This window comes from Protopterus annectens, chromosome 9.part0 (genome assembly GCF_019279795.1).
Source record: "Protopterus annectens isolate FY-2018-M chromosome 9.part0, PAN1.0, whole genome shotgun sequence".
In the NCBI taxonomy this organism is placed as follows: Eukaryota; Metazoa; Chordata; order Ceratodontiformes; family Protopteridae; genus Protopterus; species Protopterus annectens.
In genome coordinates this window covers 1,714,253,307-1,714,273,410 of record NC_056743.1, presented here as the reverse complement: position 1 = coordinate 1,714,273,410, position 20,104 = coordinate 1,714,253,307, and the positions used below count along the sequence as shown (strand labels likewise).

Below are 20,104 nucleotides of genomic sequence, written 5' to 3'. Positions count from 1 at the left end.
TCAAGCAGACAATTTGCACAGGTATCTCTGCACGTGCGCCCCCCCCCCCCCACACACACACACACACATGCATATACACATGCACGGACACGCATACACACACACACACACACACACACACATGCATATACACATGCACGGACACACATATACACACACACACACACACACTTGCATATGCATATATACAAGCAGAAACGCACAAACACACACACACACACACACACACACACACACTCATAGGGAAGTACACAGTCTGTCAGATATAGCATACACACCTACAGACAGTTTGGAAGACTACCATTTCAACTGTTGCCTTGGGATGTGTGTGAGGAAACTGGAGCACCTAGCAGAATATAGGGGGGTATGGAAACTACACAAGTAAGGCAACCCACTGGAGAAGTAAACTGGAGAACCAAGCTGTGTGAGGCAACAGCAATAACCACTACTCCATTTGCTGCCCCTTGCATAGAACATTAATTCTTAAATGGACATTCACCAAAAGGTGCATTAAATTTAACTCCAGTGTTTCAGTGTACTTCATTGTACATTAGGACAAACTACAGAAAAGAAAAAATATCAGCCAGCAGTTTTAATCCCCCATAAACCCTATTGGATTTGCATTCCCTCAGTTTGTCTGCTGCTTATTATATATTTCATAAGATCATAGAATCATAGGAGGTTACTAGTCTAATGGCCCCAGGCCATTACATTATAAGTCTAGCTAAGTTCAACCCATTATCCCAAGGGTGTCTGGTTCAAGGAAACCCTGAAATCAGCACCTGTTGCCCCTGTCCAAGAGGGACACAGGTAGAACCCCCAGTGGGAATTTCCATTTACTCATCCAGTTGTCCAAATTACATTTAAATAGGGTCAACAGGGGGCTTTGTTTAACATGAGTAGGAAGCTTGTTCCAAAGATGGGGCAACCTCTGTGAGTCTGTCTCTCTAACAAGTTTTGTTGATGTCACATACCAGGTTAAGGTCCTTTGAGCGAGTGACCCCTGTGGCATTTGAAATGTGACTTTTTGTTTAAGACTGCTGCATCCAAGACAAAAAAAAACATGGTAAACCTCATGGCTGCAGTTTTTACCAAAGTGTGTCCATCACAGACAGAATTGCTGAACTGCCATGCCCTACCTCAGATCATTGGTCTTGCTTCCCTTTCATGGTTGCAGTCCATCAAACAGTGCACACTGTGTATGACACATGGTTAATTCTGTAAACACACGTTAATCAAATATGCACAACTAGACCAGATCCAGTCAGAGCCTATGTAGTGAGTATCGCTGACAGTAAGCTTATGTAGGGAGCACCGCTAACAGTATCCCCTAACATTTTGTTTATTACCCTCCTTAATGATGTGTTCTCCCAGACAGAAATTGCAGCTAAAGTTACTTTTCCCTGTGAGATGATAAGGTGGGTTTTATGCAGTGCAGGCACTTACGTAAGTGGGTGTGAGGCTTCCTTATATATTTGCATATTTCCATCAGTTCTTTTCACTGTTTTGAGGGTTGCACATCTCCAACATGTCGCCAGAAGCAATGTTTACTGTATTGTTCAACATTTAGGGCTCTTATTTTTTCATTAAAAACATGTTTTTTTTTTCATCTTTTAATCTAATTTCTGCTGATGATGACTAAAGTTGTCAGTAACTGAGACTGTGCAGACAGATTGCTGTAACACATTTCCTTCCAAGTACATTTTGTTTGGACTCTGCACATAATGTTGCAGTAAATTTAATCAGGTCACAAAATTAAAAAGAGAGAAAGCATCACCTTTATTTTTAAGTGAAAAAATAGATCTGAAGACCATATTGAAATAAAATGAAAACAAGTACTTCAGTGAACTGACTAAATGAAAGAAAGTGAAGAAGCTGATTCAGGTAGGGGTTAAAGCTGTTAAGAAGAAGGCATTATTTCCATCTGTTTCTGGGACTCCACCGTCTATTGTTGAGGCCAGCACTTCTTTTTTACTGAATTACATTGACAAGAATATGACATCAGCTGTTGTGGTGCCCAATGATTCTCTACCAGTATTGCTGACTATCATATCTAAGATCACCTTCATGTCTACTGACATTGGACCAGACCTAAGTCTTTGTGAAAATAATTTTAAAGGTGAAAGAATCTGAGTCACCAGTGCCCAGAGTTAAAAAAAATAATTTCTCCCTTGCCCAAGGCTCTGTTCTTTTAATATTCAGGAGTAGTTTACTCTGTCTCATCTCTGTCTACTACTGGCTATGAGATATTGGCAGGCAAGATTGTTCTGACCTCCTCTGAAAAGTTACCATTGCCAATGTTATTTCTTTTGGTGACCGACATATGTTAAAAATTAGAGTTAGGCCCTGGTATTCATAAACAAAGAGAACAGTCCTATATAACAGCTGTGCACTATGTGTGCGGTCTACTGGCTTGGCAGGAGAATGCTTTATGAAGCCAAATAACATTTCTGCCATGCCTGTGCACAACAGAACAATCTAGAGGATCACAGACATTGCTTTGTGCACAAAGATTCCCCTTTACTTCCCTAAAACCGCTACCCCCTTACACAGATGTGCAGATAGACATACACACACACACACACACACACACACACACACACACTCATTCGTGTACACACCAAAATTACACACAGAGTCAATGTCATTGACAGTCAGTGACACACACTATCACTTATGTAAAAAACACAGACACTGACACACTTGTATGTGTGTGCGTCTCTCTCTCTCTCTCTTGTCCCTGAGACACACACACACACACACACACACACACACACACACCTCCCAACTCCATAGCCATAACCTTATTTACTAAATGCATTTGTTGTGGTGATAACTATGTCCGTGGACCTCTGCAGTCATGGCAGGTACTGATTCATAAAATCATCCCTGGTGGCTATGACTACTGTGGAGCTGTCAGGATCTGGTACTGTAGCCTTTTCCATTGGTGGGAGCTCAGCTGTTTTACTCTATTTGCATGAGCCATGTTTGGTTATTACAGTGTACTTGTCTGCACTGCAACACTACTCAGGATGTGCTTTTACATCTCATGCTGTTTTCCCACTTCACAGGAGTGCCATTCCAGAGAACAGTATTGCTGTTTTCAGCTGCATTATGCTGAGCAATCTATCATCACTCCTTAGCAGCCAGGTGCTGCTGTGTGTGCTGCATGATGTCTGCGACTGCATCCCATAGTTTTTTTTTCCTTCTCCATATTGTAGCCTGACATTCACATGTTTGTGAATCATGGAATATAATTAATAAATAATCACCTTTTCTTATCAACTGAGTACGTGGAAGATTCCAGGCATGCAGTTGTGTAGGTCCATACTTCATTCTATTACACAGTCTGGGTGACTTCTCTGAATAACCTATGGCATGGTATGCACATTCTTATGTGTATCAGCTCTCTACATAGTTGTGTACTTTGTTTATAAATAGCACCCAAACACTCCAAAGCTATGTAAGAGAAAAAGTGAGAGAAGTTGTTATCATATTTCATCAGAAAAAGTTGAGAACTCTTTTTCTTTTCATCTCAGCACATCTTTCCCAGTATATTGTTTTAGGACATAAAGACCCTTCTCAGCTTCTAAGTCTTCCCCACAAGACACTAATTTTGATGAAGCTGTTAACATTGTAGGAAGACACTTTAACTACCCTCTTACGCAGATTTCTTCTTCAACAAGAAGGCTTTCTAGAATTTTAACAGTTTCAGAGTATATGGGGAAGAGTTTTCCTTTCTTCAAGATGCCACAAAATTTGTATAATTACAAATTTCACCATCCTGATTCTTGCCAACTGTTTCTAAATTAGTTCACTTGTTTTACAAATTTGATAAGGACAGCTGTTATTTTATTTTCTTCATTAGCCTGCTTGTTAGCTTAGCCATTCCAATGATTATAGATACTCCTAGCATGTCCTGCATACTACTCAGTTCTCTGCCTTTTTCCAAGGGAGGGAGTTTGATAATACGTTGGGGAAGTCTATAGGTCTGACATGCTAGCAATAAAACCCTATCATTATTTAGCACACATTATTTTATCAGAACACAGTTTTTCCTAAAATGCATGCAATTCTAAAAACTTTGTAGATTATAAGGAAAAATAGGATTTGCTCTCTATGATTAGAATTGCTGTGTCTGTAGGTGTTCATGCATTCAGGTTTGTTTGGCACTTCTCAAGAAATCTGTTAAATCTTCGAAAGTAAAAGGAAAAAATTAAAGAGAACAGAAATAAGAATTCTTTCAAGCTGTCTCACAAATCAACAGGAATGGTCCACCTTCTAGGAAGTCCTTACATAGTCATCCACTGCCCGTAGAACATCCTCCATACTTAAAACCTATTTAATGAAAAACAAAGCATCACAGCCCATTACATATAAAATGGGTAAGCTGATACTTAGATTACTAATAGCATGATCTTACTTTTAAGATGACAAAATATCAGAAATAATAGATTTATGCATTTTTCCCTTTTTTTACTGAGACTTCTTGGAATTTGGCAAATAACTGGATTTAGTGTTGCATACCTCTGGAAACTTTTATACTTTCTAGCAGGATTACTTTGTCAAACCTGTTGATGGAAGTAGAATTCCTATATAGCATGTTGCTGCAGATTGCCTGACTAGTCTTCTGATATTCCAGGATCAATTAGCAACTGAGAAGCCAAGTAGCCATCCAGGGAAAGGCTTGTGTGACCAATGGCCAGCTTACCAGTGGTGGAGGGAGGGAAACAGTTTCTTCTACAGCAGAACTACTCCCTGCTACTGAAACTTGCCATGGAAATGGAAGATAACTTTTCCAGGAAGACTACACAACCATTATGCTCTGCACACAGGAGAATGCAAGCATGTGTTGCTACATATTCAGTTCCTAAGGATATTTACACTGTGATGGGTTAATAAGAGCAAGCATTAGGCCAGTGTGTGACACTGCAAATGCCCTATCTCCCACTAGCTCACTCCTAATGAATTACATATCCCTTCCACCACGCAATGCTACTGAACTACATAGCCTTACTAAAACCCTAACTGTAACCATTCCACTCCCCTCCGTAACCCTAAAACTTATCTCTTCCCTTCCTACACCTAAAGTTAACGTGTTAATACCCTACAGCCTCTTCTTGAGGAACCTCTGTGGATGTTCTAACTGTTACATATACCTAGTCAGGTGAACGCCGAAGGGGGTATTGCACTCAATGATGGGTCTGATAAGAGCCAAGTAGAGTAGTACTGTAACTTTCTTGGACCTGGATGCCATACCCTTACTTATAAGTGGGCAACCTAAGATGATTTTCTTACTACCTTGGTTATATTTTGGTCAGTGGCCAGATTACTGTCTACATATGTTCCCAGATCTCTAACTACTGGGTCAAGTTTTAGGGATGTCTTATGAGTGGAATAATTTACCTGGATTGACATTTTCCCAAAATGCACTATAAGACACTTCTTTGCATTAAGTTTTAATCCATGGCTTTGGCACAAGTTATTTGTCTGTATTAGACCATCTTGAAGGATGTTAGTGTCACAAGGGAAATTATAATAGCTCCCAATTTGCTGTCATCTCAAACTTGGAGAGCCAGAGGCCCTTGACAATAGCCTTGACCTCCAAGATGTAGATGCAGGAGTGGGCCCAGAACATATCCCTTTTGTACTCCACTGGTAACCTGTATCTTGGTAGGGATGGTCTCACCATTCCTGACTTCTTGAGTCTTGTCTTTGAGCAAGCTGGAAGTTTAGCGAGTTATGTAGGGATTTATGCTTACTTCCATGAGTTTGTCCACAATACCTGAGTAGGATATTGTATCAACACCTTATCCAGGTCTAGGTAGGTGGTATGCACAATTTTCCCTTCCCAAAGAAGTCTGCAAGGTTAAGTAGGCATTCTGTGGCTTTGCTTATTAGACTAGTCAGGCTAATGGCTCTGTAGTTTCTGAGATCACTTAGTAGTCCACCCTTGTGAAGGGGAATAACTGTTGCTGTCCTTCACTCATTTAGTACATAGCCTGTTTTGAGTCTGTAGTTGAAAAGTAACTCCAGTGGTCCTGATAAGTCATGTTTCAGTCTGTGTAGGAGGCAATATGAGATATTTTCAGGCCCCACTGAGGCTGTGTTTTTAGTCTTAGTGAACTTTCTATAACCTGCTTCCCTGATGATATTTGGGGGGTTATGCTGACAAGATTTGACAAGCGGTGTCAGGGGGAGTGCTGCACCTTGCCCAAACATGTAGTCAAGTTTAAGCCTGAGCAGCCAGCCATATGAGCTACAAGACACCAGAGTTCCTCACTGCAGGATATTGCTGTTTGGGACCCTAGGACTTAGGTACTCGTATATACCCAGGTCCTGCTTTTTGTATGCTTCAGGGTGTATTTTCTCATCACAGGGAAACTTCATGTACTCCAGTGCTGCAAAATGTTTAGATACAATTACTGTTCTTTGGGAATAGTCACTGTAACAGTAAATTACAACATCTGTGGTTAATGTTTCTTTACTTTGCATGTTATGCAGTCTGAAACTGCAAATTCAGTGGCTTTTTTTCCTTCTACGCATACATAAATACAGGCTCATCGTAATGTGTACTGTGAAAAGGATGCAGTGCCTTCTGTTTATATACATGCCAATGGAGGCCCTCTTTATTTCATTTTGTTTTTTGAGGGTCACCCATTTCTCACTTACTTGAAGTAAATTTTGACTATGCAACAAATTGTATTTTACTTTTTTCTGTTTATTGTTTGTTGTATATCAAGAAGTTCATCATTTTGTTTACAAAGATTCACAATGATGAACTCAGTCAACAGATGTGATTCAGATAGTCCTAAAAGAATTCCATTAAAAATTCTTGTTTTGTTGTGGGACTGATCAGAAAATACTTGTAGGAAAGTATTCTTTTTAATGCTCGTCATTACATGGGTTGTATGGGATAAAACATCCAGCCAGCTTCTAAAGTTTAAGGGCACCTTTCACATGCCCTTCAGAACTTTCCTGATGCCGAAGAGCATTCCTTTTGAAGGCTTTTGAGGAATGGCAGTTGGCTAACACTTTCCATTGCTGGGTACATAATTTCCTTATGGGAAAAAAAACTTCCACTCTTACTTTTTCAGAAAATGAACTTTTTTTTTTCTTTAAAAATATAACATTTAGGTTAGGAAGAAAATATATTTTATTCACTATCATGAACTTTTAAACAGGAGAATTACTTTTTATTTTATGGGGAAAAAGTTGTTAAAAGTAATGTAAAAGTTGTATTTTACTTCTGGAGCTGGATTAGGTGTTTGAAGTGCATTTTACTGTACTCTTTAGTGGAAAAAAATGCACTTTTACTACGTGCCGGTTTTACCAACTACTGCTGGTCTGTTTATGTAGGAATTAGGCACCATTTTCAGCTTTATCATGGAACAACCTACTGATTCTTTGGTTCTTCATTTTACCATCCAGAAAAAGAAGAAAATTAGTAAACCGGCGTTGCCACAACAGTAGGCTACTAAAGTGCCTCAGCCACAGATTGGTGACTCCACTATGGCCATATAGCCACCATGGACTGGAAGTTAGACATGTCCTGTACACCTGTTGTAGTGACCTTGGTCTTGTTGGTCCTGTGACAAGCAGCAGGGAATTTCTCTCAGCCTAGCCAAAATAGATTACCTTCCCCTAAGGAGGTTTTGCCTGGCAAAAGTGTGCCTGCTTCTTTAGAAATTACTGTCAAAAAGAAGCAGTCAGGCATACGTCTTCCCCTGTTTCAGTACTTTGGACAGTAGTAGTTTACTGGACATAGTTCAGGGCTTCATTCAGGCTTTTAACCCTTCCAGTAAAGCGGTTTCTGGTAAGAAAAAAGGGATTCTTCATTTTTTTTGAAGATGATTAAGATTTTGAACTACAAAATGATGCTGACGAAGAAATACTGTTTTGTCTGCTCAAGTCAAATTCTGAGGAGAGTGTAGCCTCTGCCAGTCCATTTGCAGTATTTTCTTTTTCTAAAACTACTTCTATAATGAATCAGTTCTTTTATTGGGAATATAGTGCCATGCATCTGTCCCTGAAGTATTTTGATGTATTGAGACTGGATTTTCTTGAAACTACTCCAATTCCTCTTTGCCTTTCAGCACTAGGGGTTGTTTTGTCACAGCCTGTAACTTGCTTGTCAACAACTCCGGTGTCCCCAGGACCCAACTGCTGCCAAATATCTCATTAATACCAATCCCTCACTTACTGACAAGTGAAGGTAAACTTTTGATAGATTTGGGAAAATATGTATTCTTCTGCAGCACTTAATTTCATAATTTTCTACTGTATACCCTATGTTTTAAAGTTTATCCTTGCCTCTTTTGAAAAAAATGAAGAATACTATGGCATCTGCTTTTGAGGAAGAAAAATATTCTTTATGTAACCTTATTGTTTCTGTGTCTCAGTTGGCTGCTTGAAATGTCTTATGATTCTGTTGATACCACTTCCAGGGCTGCTGCCACTGGAATAGTCATGATAAGGTTTGCTGGTTGCATACTCAGACACTTTCAGAGGATGACAAAGCTAACATTTTGAATTTTCCCTTTGAGGCTTAATTTTTGGACCATCTGCTGCATAGGTCCTTAAAATGTGTTGCAAGAAGTAAGATGATTCAAGGAATCTCTCAGTTTTTCAGTCTTCTTTCTCCAAGTTTGCTAAGTGGGTTTCATGCCCCCTACATATTTTTTTTTTTCAAAAAGCAGAATAAACAAACATAGCAATTTTTGGTTAAGCAAATATTAAAAAAAGGAATAGCAGGGAGGTTCCAAAAAGAAAGCAGGAAACTTCCGGAAGAATGGATAGTCTTGTAAGTCTGAATTACTATCTGCAAGACTCCCCTTCCCACCCTGGTAAACCGAGAATCCTTCCAGAAAGTCTAAACCTTCACTTCTCATTTTGGCAACAAATAGTTTCAGCCAAATTGGTTCTGAATATAATCCGTAAAGGTTACAGAAGGCAATGGGAGCCTTTCCCTCATTTTCAAGGGATTACCCCCATCTGCCAGCCCAAACTCCTCTTCTCCCGCCTGTCATTCAGCATCTGCTGTCTCAGGGGTGACATAGTAGTCTCTACTTCTGTTAGAGCTCTATTCAAGAATATTTCTTGTGCCAGAGAAAGAAGATTTATGCAGACCCAGTCTGGATCTTACTTTTCTAAACAAGTTTGTGATAGTCCCATGCTCAAAATGTTATCCCTTTACAACTGCTACCCCTCATTCCCATTTCAGTTTTCTGGTGACTTTAGATTTAAAAGGTGAATATCACCATATCCCTGTGGATCCAAATTTCAGACATTTCTTAAAGTTTCTGAGTCTGAATCAAATTATCACTTTCCTGCATTACCCTTTGGTATATCCACACTTTCATGGGCATTTACAAAGTGTCTTACACCTGTGAGAGCCTACTGCAGTCTTAAAGAAATTCACATTTTTCCATATTACAATAACTTGTTTATCTTTGCAGAGTCTTTTCCAAAGTGTCAGGAATCTATTTTGGGTGAAGGATCTGCTACATAGACAGGAGTCCCAGGAGAACATACAGAACTCCTCTTTGACTCCTTCTCACAAAATTGTTTTTCTGGGATGTCTCCTAGATACCTCAGTTCAAAAGGCTTTTCTTCCACAAGAAGAGAGTAGATCTTTCTCTAGATCAATGCCTGTGTTTTTCTACTCAAGACAGGAAATTACTCTGGAATCTGGATATCATGACTTATGTGATTCTCACAATTCCTCTAGCAAGACTCCATGTGGAAAAAAAATTTACTGATACAGTTGTGATCCCAGCATCAACATACCCTGACATTCCTGATTCCAGTTTTGGAGTTTATAAGAAGTTTTTTTTTTTTTTTAGTGGTGAGACCAAATTTATCAGAATCCAGGTCTCCTATTTTCCCTTCCAGCTCGAGCACAGTCTGCAACAACAAATGCTGCAGAATTTGCTTGGAGAGCAGCACCTATGGGGTAGAAGTCCAAGGCCTTTGGAACAAAAAAGACAGACCAAAACACATAAAAATAAAAGAGATGTTGGCCCTTAGGAACATATTTACAGACAACACCACAGTGATGTAGTATTTAAACTGTGAGGAAGCAAATCTTAACCGTCTGCACAGACAAGCCATAATAGCCTGGAATATAGCTCTTCTGCACAGTCTTACTCTACAGTCATCTTGCATGCTCTCAGTAAAATTGTGTGGCAGACAAGCTGATCAGGACCAGAAAAGATCCTCACAAATAGGAAGTGAATTTGTAGGTCTGGTCTTCCAGGAATTGATCCAGTTGTGCAGAACACCTCATATAGATCGTTTTGCTTCAACCCACAACAAACATTTGGAGAAATTCTGTTCCAGGACTCCATGCAAGAAGGCCTAGAAGAAGGTCTAGAAGACAGATTATTTTTCTTTTCCTTGAACAGGAATTTTTCTGTCTGCTTTTCCACACTTTCCACTGATACCCAAGGTCATTCTGAAGATTCAGAAGGACTCGGTTAAGATCATTGTGGTGACTCTCTTCTGGGCCAGGCAGTATTGATTCCTTCTTTTGGAAATGTCCAGGGGCAATTACCACAAGCTTCCTCACATACTGGACCTACTCACATAGGACAGTGGGTTTTTTTATACATCCTGACCCTGAAAAACTACAGTAGGTGTTTGATGCATCCTGACCCCACAAAACTACAATTAACTGTCTGGACGATAAAATCTGAATACTTTTTATCCCACTATATCAGCAGATAGTAAAGGATGCAAGAAACCTGCCACTAGGTTATCTAATCGGTGTCAATGCAGGAACCAGCACTCTTTTAAAACTAGTGTTGTTATGGTTGTACATAATTTGTATGAGTTGCAATCCTCTAGCCTATCTTACTCCTCCATCAAGGTTCATCAGTCACGCATTTCAGCATGTCTGCCAATGGATCCCCCTCTTTCAATGCAATCTCATGTGAAATGTTGTTAAAAGGAGTGATGCATACCAAACCTCATAGAAAACAGATGGCTCTTCCTTGTGATCTTAATTTTGTGTTAAAAATATAACCCTTGTTCCAGTTGAACCACTTCATCAAGCAACTTGGGGTTCTTACTTAATAAGGACGATAGTGTTAGTGATTACTCTGACCTCTGCAAGAATCATATCTGAGTTGCGGTCTCTTTTGGTGAGTCGACCTTATCTCATTTTCCATACATTTAGGGTTTCCTTGAAAACTAATCCTTCATTTATGCCTAAATTGGTATCCAGGAGTACATTGAACCAAGCAGTCCATCTCCATGTCTTTTTTGGATACTGCATACCTTGAATGTCCACAGACAACTCCGGTACTATCCATCACTACAAAATCTTTTAGGATTTCTGATCAGTAATTTGTTTCTTGTGAAAGTAAAAAGAAAGGGCATCCACTTTTGAAGCAGTCTATTTCCAAATGGTTATCTTGGAAGGCAAGGTCAAGGCTCACTTTATCATGGCCATGGCTCAATCTGTGGCTTTTTGAAAAGGATCGGATTCTAGAAGAAACAACTTGGTCTTCTGTGGATATTTTTACAAGCACTGCAATTTAGATTCTTTCTCCAGGTATAGGACAGGCTTTGCTAGGACAATTCTCCAGAGTCTCCTGGAACCCTCATTCTTCCACCATTTACTAAAGGGTATGGTAATCTACCACTGTAACTAAGGCTATACAGCAGCAATGATCATAATGATGAACATAGTACAGGTGTGCACGTAAACTTACCATAGCAGATGTTCAGATGATCACTGCTGCAGTAGCCATTCCCTCCCTCCACCATTTTTGTATGTCTTTTATTGGCAGGGTGAAGACCATTGTGTTTATTTTTCTTGACCTTTTTAGGGATTTAGCCTCCCTTTCTCTGTGGCATAAAATCTCTGAAAGGCTTGGCACCCAAACCACTCTTTTTCTTTAGCTGAACTCGAGCGAGTAATGGTTTAAGAATGTGAAAAATGCCCTTAAGCATTGGTAGCTAGCGGGCCATTATATCCTAAGCAGGATACAAGTCATATAGCTAAGATTACTGCAGTAGTGATGATTTAAATATCTACTTGTTATGGTAAGTTTGCTTATACAACTGTACTGTCCAGATGCTGGATTCAGTTTAGGTTTATAAAGTAAATAAATATACTTACTACTTATATAAGAAGAAATACATTTATATCATTTTCTTGTTTCTAAAAGTTAAGTTATAGGAGAATTATTTTCTGACAGCTTTGGTTTAATTTTTTAAATTCTTTGTAATTTTTAAAATATAAATATTATGTCTTCTGTGTTTTGACGTTGTTTTAGATAACCAAATAGGCCATAGGCTTATGGCTTATACTGTCACTAAGGCTCAAAAAGAAACCTGACAAATGCCTAAATTGCCTAAGACAGGTAGATCCATTTACATGACCAAGGGAAAATGAGATTCAGAGGCAGTTATAACTGCCATGAGGAAGATCTCATTATCTTCTCATTAATGTATCTCTGAAGTACACTTGTTTTACTACTAATATTCTTAGACCTATGATGGTGGTAGTATTTACACACACACACACACACACACACACACACACACACACGCACATGCACACACACATACACTCTCAGTTCCCTAGCTAACACTAGTGCTACCTCCCACACATCAAACACATACAGACACACACACACACACACACACACACACACACACACACACACACACACACACACACAAACACACATTCATGTTTATCTGACATCATTCACGACCTTACAGACACAAACACATTTCCACACACATATACATTCTAACACACAACTTTGTCATCATTGTACTTTGCTGAACTTATCTGCACCTTGACTGCTTCAGTGGAATCTATCAGTGGCTTCCAGTGTTTTGACAATTTTTAAATCCCCCCAAATACAAGGAAATTTATGTAGTTGAGCAAGACTCTGAATTGCTAAGCAGAAGAAATCATGAGCCTGAAGCATTTTTGGGAGCGGGCAGAGCACATGATTAATTAGCAGGAGCCACCCCCTTGGATTGCTTCATTAACACTCTGCTCAGCCAGTGAGACTGGTTTCCTCACTGATGCTTCTACTAAAAGGAAACCTCAGCAATTGGAATGTCTATGATTCAGAAAAGGTTACCATCGGGAAATCTGTTAATGTAAAAGTAACCTATGTGCAGTAATCCTTTCTGATTCACAGGTTGTGAGTAAAGTCTTTGTCCCTTGAGTTCAGATATTATTTATTAATTAAATTGTTTAGCTTTAGGTAGACTTTATTCAAAATGTTTTTCTATGTCCACTTTTTAATTTAATTTTTATTACTTTATTTGTATTACAGATTTTAAAATATTTTATATGATATGGAAATTTTAAGTAGCACTACTTATGGTCAGTGCATAAGCTGCTTAGATACTTGAAGACCAGAAGGCTGTGGGTTCTGTTCCCACTCTGAAGTGACTGGATTGCTCATACTGCAGTGCAGCAGTAGGAGGTCCTGCACTCCTGAATGTGCTGTCCTTTTGATGAGATGTTAAACCAAGGCTCCAGCTGCTTGAGTTGGTGGTAGCTCAGATGGGTGTAACAATCCCATGGTATCTATCAAAAAGAGTAGGGGTCCTTTATTTGTATAAAAACTCTTATTTACAAAATATTAACATGTTTACAAATATTTACATATGTACAAATATATAAATCTACAAATCTGTTTACACATATTCATAATTTCCTTTACAGTCATGCTAAATTTTCATCTTTATTAGGCCCCCACTCCTTTTTCCATAACCATCCTCTGATTTTTACTTAATAGTGCAGCTAAAATCCATTTATAATTAAACATAAAGTCATTTTTTCTTGCATTCCGTATAACCCATTTAATGTTAAATATGTATTATTTTAACATATTCTTTACTTCTGTTCTTATAAAATCTATATTTAATTGCATCCATGTTATTTTATCCACTTTTATTATATCTTCAAAAAAACCCTTCTTTACATAGTTTTCCCCATAACTTTTTTACTGTTTTACATTTCAAAAACACATGCTCCATAATTTCTTCTTCCTGACAATGTAAGCATATTCTATCATGACATTCCACTTTCTGGTTACACCATTTGCTTCTTATTTATATAGCTTTACTTTTTTAATCTGTTAGATTTTCCCATGGTTTACATAGTAATATTTTTTCATTACATTCTTATACCATACTTTTCTGTCTTTTTCTATATCATCAATTTTTATTTCCCCATTTTTTTTTCTGGTAACATTTTATTTCATTTATACACTCTCTTTTTTATTTTACTGTTTTTACCATACACTAAATTTATCATATTTATATTTATACACTTTTACTACTAATCTATCATCTTTTTCATTTATCTACTGTAAAACATTGTACAACTTTAATGAAGTAGCATATACCACTGAGTTAATTAACCTAAACCTCCTTCTTTACTTACATACAAAACTCCTCTTTTTACTGGATTTAATCTAGAATCCCATCTAAATGAAAACAAAATGTCTGCAACAATTATTTTTCAAATGCAGTTGGGAAAATAAACACACTTGCTAAGTATGCTATTTTCCCCATTAGTACTGAATTTATCAAATAAGCCTTTTTTCTGAATGATAATTTATATGTTCTCCAGAAAAGAAGTTTGCTTTATTTCTTCTACTGTTTTCCCACTGAATTCTACTTACATCTTTATTCCCAAATTTTATACCTAACATATAATTTTCACTCATTGTGAAAAATATACTCCAATATTTACTACATCACCTAAACCTTTACTTTTCTCTGTATTTAAAGCTATCCCTATCATCTCTAGATGCACATTTGTGCAAATTATTACTTCTTTTATCAAAAAATTGTTTTGAGCAATTATTGTAATGTCATCTGCATATGTTAACAGAACAGGAATTCTTAACCCTTCAGATGTTATATACCCTGCTTCCTTCTTTTTTAATTTATTTCACATAGTATCACATTCATAACTAATACAAAAAGTACACAACTCATTGGAAATCACTGTCTTACACCACTCTTCATTTGTACCTCTTGGCTTAACCAGCCATTTACGAGTATTTTTACTTTATTATTACTATATGCTGACATAGATAATTTCCTGATTTTCTGACTTACATAGATTCATAGATTCATAAAATATTACTAGGCTAACTGCTCTCCTGGACCATATTTTAAGCCTAGCCAGTTACCCCATGTGAGAATCAAACCCTGCATCTTGTGTTTCTAAGGTAAACACTTTAACCATTATGCCACCCTCCCACCCATTATATTCTTTCATACATTATATATATTTCTATACATTATATTGTTTCATTATTGCCCATAAGATTTATGTCCAGTTGTGTCAAATGCCTTGTTAAGGTCTGCTATCATGATTTTGTTTCTTATTTTCTCTACATAGTATCATCCACAGTTTCTCTAACTATCATTAATAATTCTTGACAGCCCTTCCCCTTTGTACTCCATATGCTGTCTCCCATGATATTTTCCATTTTAGTTTCAAATCCCTTTTTTATTATTTTCATAAAGATCTTATAATCATTGTTATTCAGTGCTGTTGTTCTCCAGTTTTCCATTTTATTTACAAGATATTCTAAAGATGTATTACTCGTAATTTGATGGGAATGCTAATGATTATTGTAACATCATAATAATACAGGACTGAAATTTTGAACATTTTGTTTTGTAATGTTTTGTGTTTTTTCCACTTTACCTCACCTGTTTCTTTGAAAGTATTTTACTTCTGCCTTGGCTGTTGAAGCAATAAGCAGAGTATACAATTGTTACTGTAATTCTATTTTCTGAATTACGTTACATATTTACTAACATGTTATATCTGTGTCTTATTGACTAACCTGTGCATATATAGCTGTAACACATTTTTCATTTGCAAGTAACATTTTTTTATTGCTACATGACTCCATAATGGCTAAGTGTTAGGATGATAGCTGAATAATTCCTAATAATGTCAGTGCTTTACTTGCATTTACTTATCAGTAGCTGTCTTCGTATTGTTTCAATGTAACTATTTTATACCAAAAACAGGAAATAGTTTTCCAATTATTATTAAGCTATCAAGATTTTCATTTTTTACTGATTGCAGTTTCATTATATCTGTATATAGGTTTACAGTCAGGAGTGAAAAGAGTGCTCCGTCAAAACACAGAATCGCCAGATGAGAGCTTTAGAATGCTTCCCTAACCTTAACAATCTTTTACTTTCCAAGAACACAAGTAAAATAAGTAAACGTATTGTAGTTTACCAAATCTATACAATATTCTGCATGAACTGACTAGATAAATAGATGTATTGACCAACACAGCCTCGTTATTCAGTTATATGGATTTGTCCAATTAACTGACCTTACCTAGAAGTTATAAAACAGCTAGAGGTGAGAACACTCAAGACTGTAATCTTGCTGGTATAATGGTTAAGGTGTTTACCTTATAGACACAAGGTGCAGTGTTTGATTCTCACATTGGGGGATTGGCTAGGCTTAAAATGGCCCACAAGGGCACTTAGCCTAGTACTAACCTATACATAACCACTTGGCCATATATCAGAGGCTTGGATAATGAGTCAAACCTTTAGTGACCATATGCCTACTGTTGCGTGTTTGTCAGAGCATGACCCTCAAATCACAATGTTACAACTTTCTATTGAATGTAATACCCATTGCCGTTTACACCTTTCTGCTTCACTTTTATGTGACAAGACAATTTTGTATCATCTGAATATTAACTGTGCTATTAATTATTGTAGTAAAACATTCCTCAGTGTTGTGATCAGTGTGGCTGTACTGCAGAGCAGATGGTTCCTTACTGATTAAGTACACTTCAAGAACTTAATTTGTTTCCTAGGATTGGGTTTGCAGTGTAACAGCCTCTGGTGAAACTACAGAATATGGTACTAAAATGAGAGCTGGGCCACAGGATGGAGATTTCAGTTTACTGATCAGTTTGTAACCCCATTTTTACTTGTTGTCATGAGCTGTGGATAGTGACCAAAAGCATAAGGCTGCAAATAAAAGCAGCAGGAAAAAAGTTAATTTGCAGGGTAACTGAGGGCAGTCTTCATGATAGTTTAAGGAGTTTGGCAGTGTAGGAGAACCTCAAGAGCATGGGATCTTCTGATTATCTATGTTGAGAAGTCATTTGAAGTGGTTCAGTCATACTGTCCCTGCTTTTCGGGGATGTCCCTGATTTTGACTTAAATTTTAGCTCTGTCCATCTTAATCCCTCCTAAAACTGATGACCTTTGGAGAAAAGGTGGTGAATTGCACTTAATAAAGGATGACACTAACTGGAGTTATAGACTTCTTTTACTTTAGAAAAATGTATATGAATTCACATTCTCTTATTTTGTCAATGTCTGTATTTAAACATGTCCCTGATTATCCTTGATTATTTCTGGATTTTTCCCCTGATTGGTTGAGAGAAAACTGTTCCGGCTCCTTATGAGGATGCTTCTTGAGCTCACAAGAGATGTTCCAGTCGCAGCCTATTTGGTGGTGGTCCTAGGGTGGACCCAGGACTCACTGGAGGGATTATATCACTTAGAGTGCCTGGGAATATATGGAAAGAGTGCCTGGGAATATATGGAAATACTACAGGGTGAGGTGGAGTATTTGGTGGGTATGGGGAAGTATGCTCTGTGCTGCGCAGCCTGCTACACCTACAACCTTTATCAGGCCAAGAATTTAAAAAATGGATGGATCAGAAAATCTGTGTAAAATGTGTTTACCAAAATGCTGGCTGAGGATGCAGCCTACATGATTATTAAGGAAGATCAAATTAAAAAAGCCCTGACCCAAGGAAAGGAGGGCTGCACACGATCCAGACAGAAGGTAAAGTACTGCCCTGAAGAAGGTGGTGTTGAGTAGTTCTGTCATACCTGAACTGTATAATTTATGTTTTACTGCAACCAATTCAACAGTGTTTTACTGTACGTACCATTTTGTTTTAGCTTGTCCAAGTCTTTTGGGTTTCTGATACCGTGAGGGGAATGTACCCTATTACAAAGTCAAAGTATGATTAAAGTTCATGAAATTAGTATTGTTTCAGTCTTTGATGTTACCCAGAAGTGCTCTTCTCAGCACTCGCAATGTGCCCATAACTGACTCCTTCTGTAATTCTTATGGAGTTACATGCATTGGTAACATATCTAAGTATGACTGTAAATTATTTTTTTAAGACACATTGCTCCTACTCCTAATGGAACTAACTGGGTATTCTTCTTCAAAATTGCCTCATTTCTGCCTGTACGTCCTGGTATTTTATGACTTTGGGTCTCTCTCTCTCTCTCTCTCTGTATGTAAGACACTGTAGTCACTGGGTGTAGCAATTTCAGTGATCAGTGCTACTTTTGTCTTCTTTTCATGGACTTCTATATCTGTTTTTCTCACATCTGTTTTTTGAACTGTTGGTAATGGGTGATTCCATGTGATATAAATCTCTTCATTTTTTTATAATGCTTTGTGCCTCATTTTTCCAATGTTTTTCAGCTACTTCAGTATTAAAATGTTTGCACAATCCCCAATGCAACAGTCTTGTCACATTATTATGCCTTTCTGTATACAATCCTTCTGCCAATCACATTCAACAACGAGGTGTGCAACTGTTTCCAGTTCTGTTTTACAAAATGTACATTTGTCTGTTTATCCCACATGTTCAATGGACTTTGTAAACCAGTGTGTATGTGGTCCACTATCCTGGGCTGTCAATATTAACCTTTCATCTTTTGGTTTAAATTCACCTCTCCTTAAACATTCCTGCATTTAGTCTTGATCAGCATGAGCTTGTTCCAGGAGTTTCCTGTACTTGCAACTATGTTTATGTTTTTTCCACATTTCTTGCCTTCTCATCTAGTCCTTCACCTTATAATTTTTCTTTTGTTTTTTTTTTTTTTTTTTTGGCACATTGCTGTTGCACATTTATCAAGACCAAATGACCCCCTTTTAGTTTGCATAATGCAGTTCAAGACTTTTCCAGGAAGGTATCACACTGATGATGTCATATAAGCACACACACCACAACTTGCCTTGATAAAAATAAAAAACACATAATAGTGAATATTCATAGGTTAGTATTAAGCTAACTGCCCTTATGGACCACTTTAGGCCTTGGCAATTATCCCATCTGAGAATCAAACTCTGCATCTTGTGTCTTTAAGGTAAACACATTGACCATTTGCCAACTCCCCCCCCCCACTAGTAATGTTTTACTAGTCATAATACCCTTAGCTGTATATTTTGTTTCCTTAGTGGGGGGGGGATGATGACCCCCTTAACAACCTTTCAAAAACTGGACAGGACCAAAAGTTAACGGAAGTACTAGTCTTACTATTTGAAAGAGTACAAGAAGTTTTTTTTCCCCCAAATAACCGAGCACACGACTTGGAATATAAGTCATGCATTCTCAGAGTTTTGCAGAGAAATTCTGTAGAAAGGAGAATTCTTAGAACAAAGTTAAGGAAATGTGTAGTAAAATATTGACACCTGTTAACTAGAACTTCATGTTGAGGTGGCTAGTGGTACTTATTACTCTACGTACTACTAGAGTTCCAGAGACACCGGTCCTTTCATCAGTGAGCATGTATCTATGGAGAGTGCAGGCATGAAGATGCATTTGTGTCTTCTTGCATCACATAGATTTTTGCAGCTGCATGAATCCAAACACTACAGAGATGCAATGTGTCATACAGTGTGCTACTCACACTAATTAGGCAACAGGGTGCAGCATGCTTATTAAGGAATATTGTATCCTGACAGACAGTAGCAGCCTGCTACTCACACTAGTTAGGCAACAGGGTGCAGCATGCTTATTAAGGAGTATTGTAGCCTGACAGACAGGTAGCAACCTGCTATTCACACTAGTTAGTCAACAGGGTGCAGCATGCTTATTAAAGAATATTGTATCCTAACAGACAGGTAGCAGGACACGTTTATGTTACACTGTATCTTATGTTATGTTGCGATCAGATTTTGTAGTCTGTACAGTCTCATGCCGAAAGTGCCTTTAAAAATAATGTTGTAATTATTAAAATACATGACCCTCATATTTTTATTTACAGCAAATCTTAGGTGGTAGTTTAGAAGACATGTTAATGATAA

General features: G+C 37.7%; 1 protein-coding gene across 1 annotated transcript in view; it reads left to right on the top strand.

The window, feature by feature from the left end:
- LOC122812230 (intercellular adhesion molecule 5-like) overlaps positions 1–20,104 on the top strand; it is a 423,548-nt gene that overhangs the window by 240,305 nt on the left and 163,139 nt on the right. The gene's annotated exons all lie outside the window — the stretch shown is intronic.